Here is an 8,882-nt window from a genome sequence, read left to right as displayed (position 1 = left end):
GGACCTTGCCAGATGGAATACACAGGAATCAAATCAACTACATCTGTGGAAAGAGACAATGGAAAAGCTCAATACCATCAGTCAGAACAAGGTCAGGGGCCGACTGTGAGCAATTGCTCAAAAGCAAGTTCAAGTTGAAACTGAAGAAAGAACAAGTCCACGATAGTCAAAGTATGATTTTGAGTATATCCCACCTGAATTTAGAGACCAACTCAAGACTCAATCTGATGTGTTGAACACTAATGACTGAAGACCAGATAAGTTGTGGAATGACATCAAGGATATCATACATGAAGAAAGCAAGAGGTCATTAAAAAGACAGGAAAGAAATAAAAGACCAAAACGGATGTCAGAAGAGACTCTGAAACTTGCTCTTGAACATGAAGCAGCTAAAGCAAAAAGAAGAAATGATGAAGTAAAAGAACTGAATAGAAGATTTCAAAGGATGCCTTGAGAAGACAAAGTAAAGTATTATAAAGATGTGTGCAAGAGCTGGAGAGAGAAAACCAAAAGGGAAGAACAAATTCTGTGTTTCTCAATATGAAAGAACTGAAGAAAAAATTCAAGCCTTGAGTTGAAGTAGTAAAGGATTCTACAGGACAAATATTAAATGACACAGGAAGCATCGAAACAGGATGGAAGGAATACCAGAATCATTATACCAAAAATAATTGTTCAACGTTCAACCATTTCAAGAGGTAGTGTATGATCAGGTATTGATGGTGCTGAAGAAAGAAGTCCAAGCTTCACTGAAGGCACTTACAAAAAACAAGGCTCCAGGAATTGACAGAGTACCAAATGAGAAGTTTCAACAATCAGATGCAGAACTTGAAGTGCTCACTCCTCTATTCCAAGAAATTTGGAAGAATTCTACCTGGACAACCGACTGGAAGAGATCCATATTTATACCTATTTCCAAGAAAGGTAATCCAACTGTATGCAGAAATTATTGAACAATATCATTAATATCACATGCAAGTAAAATTTTGCTGAAGATCATTCAAAAGTGGCTGCAGCAGCATATTGACGGGGAACTGCCAGAAATTCAGGCCAGATTCAGAAGAGGACGTGGAACCAGGGATATCACTGCTGATGTCAGATGGATCCTGGCTGAAAGCAGAGAATACCAGAAGGATATTTACCTGTGTTTTACTGACTATGCAAAGACATTCGACTGTGTGGATCATAACAAATTATGGATAACATTGGGAGGAATGGCAATTCCAGAGTACATAATTGTGCTCATGAGGAACCTTTACATAGATCAAGAGGCAGTAGTTCAAACAGAACAAGGGATACTGGGTGGTGTCAAATTAGGAAAGGTGTGAGTCCTGATTCATGTAGCCACAGGAGCTGGTGAACCCAAGATCAGCATATCACACAGCAGGGCTCTGGCTCACAGGCTGTGAATACAGATGAATCCCAAGATCATCAGGCAAGATGGCAGGTAAGCTCCTAGGTCAAGTCACAAGAGCCAGAGGTCAGACGAACATTAGCCAGCCGTAGGATCCAGAGCGAGCAAAGGTCCATGAGGCTTGTGAGAAATTCCACCTATATTGGATACAGACTACACCAAGGAAATTCCCTTCCAACTGATGGGTTACTTACAGCAGATCCTATCATGGAAGTCATCACATTGTATGAAATCTCTTCATGTAGGTGATCACATGACCCTACAACTGCCAAACTACATCATAACTTCCCAACCGCTGAGAATAATGATCTAACCAAGTTAACACATGCAACCTTAACGATCACACGCAACTTTATTCATTTTAAATCTAACATCATTAAAGCCAATGATTTGGCTCAGGAATTCACATTGTTTACCTATGAAGTTTTTAGTTGTTTTTTTTTTTTAATCCTATTCAGATATTTAGACACTTGATAATCTTGGTATATTCTTTGAATATCATGACTATATGGTAGCATGTCCAAGTTTATTAGGTATTATATCTGAAGCTCTTTGAAAATAAGGATAATCATGACATTTAAAGATATTTTTGCCTAAAGTTGTTTTTTTAAACTGTCTTTATTTGCCTTTGCATAACCTTTTAAATTAATTTCTATCAGGTCTCTCATTTTTAAGAGTATTATTTTGTAAGTTAATCATGGCCATATTAAGTTTTATTGTTGCAGGTAAGTTTTTACTTTGCTGATTTGCTGAAAATATTTGACCAAAATATCTCAACAAAAAAAGGACTATATTGAACTTTTGAAAAAGACTGTAACTAGTCTGAATCAGGATATCCAGTAAAAGCTGATGGGTTCACAGACTTCAGCTGATCCAGAATAATATGGGACCAAAATTAGCTATGTAAGGCTGAGTAAACTAAATAAATAAATTGAGCTCATATATGAAATTTAGTTATATTAATCTCTGCTCTTCTATTTGTTTTATTCACTATATTGTTTTTAATTGCTTTACTTTACGAACTTCAAGTTATTCCATGTTTTGATACATTCCATGTTTTTGTATATTCCATGTTTTGATATATTCCACGTTTTTCCCATATAAATGATAGAAGTTAATTCTGCCTAGTGTATCTGCTTATTGTTAATTGAACTAAACAACTATCTTATTTGTCTTATGTTCTGTGATGACAGTAATATTTGTTGCTTAAAATTTATAGACAAATTAGATATTTCAGAAACAAACTATTGAAATTCTTAGGGTCTCCTTTATGTTATCAAGTCTTCCTTTTCACCATCATCAAATTGCAATTTTAGCATAAATCCCCTATTTGGACATTTTGGTTTTTCCCTTGTGAACCCAGACCTCTTCTTATAAACAGCACTTTTAGAGACAATTTTGTTTGCTAGAATTATGATTTTAGTGGTTTTTGTCATTGTAATCCCAAAAAAACCAAACTAAACCCACTGCCGTCGAGTCGATTCCTACTCATAGCGACCCTATAGGACGGAGTAGAACTGCCCCATAGAGTTTCCAAGGAGCGCCTGGCGGATTTGAACTGCCGACCTCTTGGTTAGCAGCTGTAGCACTTAACCACTACGCCACCAGGGTTTCCTGTCATTGTAATAGACATTGTTAAATATTGCATAAAATGAACCACTTATGTTTTGACCTCAAGAACTAACATGCTGCCCATGAAAAAGACAACGTATGTAGAAACCATCCAGATCAGTGATGATCTTGATGAATCCCCACTTGAGGGACTGAGAGTCAGCCCTTTGTGCCTCTGACCCATTGCACCTGACACAGTCACCTCTTTCCCTCCCCTTTTGAGGTCCACCGGAATGTCTCCCTCTAAAGCATGGTGAAGCAAAGGGAAATGTTGCAGATGATGCATTACTCCTTTATAAGTGACATGAGGCCAGCCCAACCTAAAAATGAGAACCCCACCATGTCAAGGTAAAAGGAAAACACTCAGCTGTGCTCAATCACAGTTGAAGAGTGTTGTTTGAGGTATTAAGTGCTTGATAATTCAAGCAGCCACTAGAGTAACAATCGTCACAAGTGTGTCCATGTAAGAGAGACTGCTCAATGAGGTCAAAAGGAAGGAAGTGTCTCAGGAAAAGACAACTTTCAGTGCTCTCAGTGAGACAGAGGAATCATATGCTGAACATACTAGCTAATTTTAATCTGAATTTCTAAACTAACAGGCATGTTTATTGAGAAAGACAGGTTTTTCCACAGTGGCAAAAGCCAGGATGTGAAACTGTATGCCCCAAGGGGTCTTAACCAGGTGACCATCTCCACCTCTCAAAATACGCATACTCAGGAAGAATGCTCTCTGGGTGCTGTTGCCAACAAGATGTTATTTGCAAGATAGACAAAGAAAATACGTGCAGGCATCTTGTGTTCGTTATCCAAGCATCCTGTGGAACTGTCTGTAATCACTAACTATGCTGTTAATCAGTACCCAGGCAGAGTGTGACTGTTACAGTATTCATTAATTGTCCTGTAATTGCCCTCTCTGTGGTTTGGTTCCTCTTTTTATCCCATAAGAATACTTGTGTAATGAAACCGCCCTGGAACTATTTGGTTCCATTTTCAGTGGGCTAAGTGCTTCCCCAATTGCATTTGGTGATACTCCAGCTTTATTCTTTTTTGAGTTTGACTGTTCTGGACCCCTTGCTTTTCCATATAAATTTTTGGATAATCTTGACCATTAATACAAAAAAAGGCAGTTGAGATTTTGATAAAAATTGCATTAAGTCTGCAGATCAGTTTGGGGAGTATTGATATCTTTACATATTAAGAATTCCAATTGATGAATTTGAAATGCCTTTTCATTTATTTAGGTCTTCCTTAATTTTTTTCTACAATGTTTGTATTTTAACTGTTCTTGGTCCTCTCACTAAATTTACTCATATTATGTTCTTCTTTATGCTATTGTAAATGGAATCATTTTATTAATTTTATTTTTGCATCATTAAGTGCTAGTGAATAAAAAAACTTTATTTTGTGTATTGAAATATTCTAACTTATATTAAAATTTAATTTTGTTTTTATATTTAATAATTTTATTTATTCATTTTTATGTTATTTTATTTTGTTATTAAATAAATAACAAACTCTATATTCAAATTAAAAATACTGTTAATGTTTCTCATAGTTTTGTGGATGCCTTTAGGATTTTCTGTATACACAGTCATGTCATCTGTGAATAAAGGTACTTTTACTTCTTCCTTTCCCATCTAGATGAACTTTATTTCCTTTTCTTGCCTACTTTCTCCAACCAGGGCTTCCAGTACAATATCGTTCCTATTTTTAGGAGGAAAGTGTTTACACATTAAGTGAGATGATAGCTGTGGGATTTGCATAGATGTTCTTTATCAGGTTGAGGACATTCTCTTTTATCCCTAGTTTTTTGTGTTTTTTAATATTTTCTTCATGAGACAGTGTTAGGTTTTCTTAACAGCCTTTCTGCATCTATTGAGATAAGGAAGTATTTTGTCCTTTTTTCTATTAATATGGTTTATTATATTAATTTATTTCCATATGCTGAATCAGCCTTGCATTCCTGGGATAAATTGTGCTCGGAAAAGATGTATAACTCTTTTTATATGCTTTGTATATTCCTGGATTTATAAGGGATGTTGACCTGTGGTGTCTTTTTCTTTGAATGCCTTTCTCTAGTTTGGGTATCCAGGTAATACTGACCTTATATAATGATTTGGGAATTAATCACATCTACATATTTTTGGGAAGATTTTTTGGTGGATTATTATTAATTCTTTAACCTTTTAAAATAATCCACCAAGAAACTATCTGGGCCTTATCTTTTCTTCATGGGAATTTTGTTAATTGATAACTGAATACCTTTGCTTGTTATAGGTTTGTTCAGATTCTCTATTTTTTTCTTGATTAATTTTGGTATTTTGTGTGTTTCTAGGATCTTGACCATTTCACCTGTTGTTTTTGTTAGGTGTTGTCAAGGGCTCCAACTCATAGTGACCTTATGTATAAGAGAACGGACTGTTGCCTGGTCCTGAACCATTCTCACATTAGTAGATGTGTTTGGGGCCATTGTTTCAGCCACTGCATCAATTCATTTTCTTAAGAATCTTCCTCTTTTTTGCTGACCCTCTACTTTATCAATCATAGTGTTCTTCTCCAGGGATTGGTCTCTCCTGATTACATATCCAAAGTAAGTGAGACAAAGCCTTGCTATCCTCGCTCTAAGAAAATTTTTGCTGTACTTCCTCCGAGACATATTTTTTTGTTCTTCTGAAAGTCTATAGTATATTCAATATTCTTTGCCAGCATCATAATTTGAATATGTCAATTTGTCTTTGGTTTTTCTTTTTAATTTTCCAGCTTCCACATACATATGAGGCAATTGAAAATATCATGGCTTGAGTCACGCATGTCTTTGTCCTCAAAATGATATCCTGGCTTTTTAAGATTTTAAAGAGGTCTTTTGCAGCATATTTGCCCAATGCAATATATCACTTGGTTTCTAGATTGCTGCCATGGGCATTGATTACTGATCCAAGTAAAATAAAATCCTTGAAAATTTCAAAATTTTTTCTGTTTATTATGATCTTGCTTATTGGCCCAAATGTGAGGATTTTGGTTTTCTTTATGTTGATGTGTAATCCATACTGAAGGTTGTAGTCTTTTATCTTTATCAGTAAGTGCTTCAAATCCTCTACTTTCAGCAAGCAATGTTGTGTCGTCTGCATATTGCAGGTTGTTGATGAGTCTTCTTCAATCCTGAAACATACCTTTTCTGATTTTAAATAATGTAGAACCCCTTTGTTCTTTGAACTGATTCTTGATCTATGTACAAGTTCTATATGAGCACAATTAAGTGTTCTTGAGTTCTCATACTTCATAATGTTTTCCATATGTGTTATGATCCACACAGCTTTTGTGTAGTCAACAAATCATAGGTAAACATCTTTCTGATCTTCTCTGCTTTTCTGCTTTTAGCTGAGATCTATTAGACATCAGCAATAACATCCCTCATTCTACACGCTTATCTGAATCCAGCTTTAATTTCTGGCAGTTCTCTGTCAGTGTACAACCTCAGGTATTTTTGCCTTATCGTGAGCAAAATTTTATTTGCATGTGATAATGATATTGTTCAATAATTTCCACATTCTGTTGGATCACCTTTCTTTGGAATGTGCACAAATATGCATCTCTTCCAGTTGGTTGGCCAAGCAGCTGTCTTCCAAATTTCTTGGTATAGACAAATGAATGTGTCCTGAATTGTGTCCATTTGTTGAAGCATCTCAGTTGGTATTCTGTCAATACCTGGAGCCTTGTTTTCCACCCATGCTTTCAGTGCACCTTGGACTTTTTCCTTCAGTACCCTTGGTTCTTGGTCATAGGCTTACCTCCTCATTTTTTTTTAAGTTGATCAATTCTTTTTTACACAGTGACTGTGTATTCCTTCTTTTTCCCCCCCTCTCTTTTTTTTTAATTGTACTTTATTCATTTATTTTAATGGTGTTCTGAGTTATTTATTTTGACAGAGGAAAAAGGAGAATAATGCTAGTTAGAAAAAAAAACAAACGAGTTTCCAAAACCATTTTTTAAATAATAAAAAAAGGAATTATGAACCATATGTTTTTCATGAGTCACCATTACAACTTATGTATCAACACACTGCAAGCATCAAACCCTTATCTAATATTTGAGTTGGGCAACATTTACAGTGGGCTACAATACAGAATTTACACCAGCAGCAATTCAACTCTGGCAGAGTACAGAAAAGTACAGATTAACCAACAGAATATAGAAACGTATTCAAGAAAAATTCTACTTTGTCCATGGCTCACTAGCTACACTTACTATTGACTTCTTTAAGACATATTCTAAAAATCTTCCAAGTTATGGAAGAGAATTTATTTAGCTTTGTGGGGCTTTACTTTCACAGTACATACCCTTGGGACAGGAGACCTTATTAAATTTTCACAAATTACCTTAAATAAGATAAATATTTAAGTTGATTTTATGAGGCTTTCAGAAAAGTTTGAGAAAGTTAGTGATTATCAGGATTTGCACACGTGATCACATCAAAACAGTAAAATAAACCAAAGAACAAGACTTTAAACAGACCTCAAAACTTAATAAATCACAACTTCTAGTCAAACGTTTATTCCTATGATGTATTCATTTTGGCCTCTTGATTTATTTTCCATTTTATACTCTGGTGTTTTTTCTGAATATAGGTTACAATCAATCTTTTGTGTTATCTCCAATCTCAGTACCAAAAGTCACCTGTTTTACCTTGGCTATGTTCTTATTCTTTAGAGTAGGGTACACTTATTAAGCCAGCTATATTCCAGTAGCTTTGTGAATGAAAAGTGTTACAGGAGTAAAAACAAATAACAGTATTATTTCACTGATCCTCATCCAATTTCAGGAAAATCACTTCCCTAAAGCAGCAATTTAGCCTGATAAATTCTTTCTATCTCTAAACAGAAACCAGAAAAAATGTGAAATTATAGGAAACCTCTGAAAGTTTACTAGACATTGTGCACTTTGAATAGTTCAACACTGGTGATACTTGATAATCAAGAGTAAATTAATAGGCTAACATTTAAAAATGTAAACTTTCATAAGTATAAAGTATATAAACCATTAGGTAAGCTTGTGGAAAGCTGACCCCAATACATAAAAATTAGGTTATGTGAGTGTCCATCTAAATTTTCGATCTTTCACATTTTTACAGAATATTTCATTAAAGTTGTTTAATGTACAATTTCTCATTTGTCGTTTTGGAAGTCCTTTATTGTAAAGATAATTTTTTTCTCTGATGACAAACAGCAGCGACATTGTCAGTGATTATTCTGGACCTCCATGTTGGATAAATTTGATTTCTTCTTGAGACACATAATTTCCTGCCGTATTTCTGAGGTAATGTTTTTAGTATTTCTGCAGTGTCTGGTGGACCTTTGCATAGGCAAATCTGGTGACTTACTTCCCTTAGAATGCTGTGACATTGTAGGAGAGTGTGATGGGATTCCTGCTGATCTCAAAGCTTCTGATACGTTGGGTTCAGGATTATCAGTTCTAGCAGGGAACCTTATTAATGGAGTATGTGGCTTGACTACCTGAACAACCCTGCTGGCAGACGCCATTTTGCTGCCCATCATGACTCCTTCAGTAGGGGCAGCTTCTTAAATTGCACTTTAGATGAAGGATTACAGAGCAAATTAGTTTCTCATTAAACAATTAATACACATATTGTTTGTGACATTGGTTGCCAACCCCATGACATGTCGACACCCTCCCCTCTTGATTTGGGGTTCCCCATTACCAGCTTTCCTATCCCCTCCTCCCTTCTCATCCTTGCCCTTGAGTTGGTGTGCCCATTTAGTCTCATTTTGTTTTATGGACCTGTCTAAACTTTGGCTAAAGTGTGAACCTCAGGAGTGACTTCAATACTGAGGTAAAAGGG

General features: G+C 35.6%; 1 pseudogene; it reads right to left on the bottom strand.

The window, feature by feature from the left end:
• Positions 1-8,266: 8,266 nt before the first annotated feature.
• Positions 8,267-8,577, bottom strand: LOC126087753 (alpha-ketoglutarate dehydrogenase component 4-like; annotated as a pseudogene).
• Between the last annotated feature and the right edge of the window lie 305 nt (positions 8,578-8,882).

This window comes from Elephas maximus, chromosome 13, assembly GCF_024166365.1.
Source record: "Elephas maximus indicus isolate mEleMax1 chromosome 13, mEleMax1 primary haplotype, whole genome shotgun sequence".
In the NCBI taxonomy this organism is placed as follows: domain Eukaryota; kingdom Metazoa; phylum Chordata; class Mammalia; order Proboscidea; family Elephantidae; genus Elephas; species Elephas maximus.
Note: the sequence above shows the minus strand (reverse complement) of the source record. Positions and strands in the feature narration are given on the sequence as shown.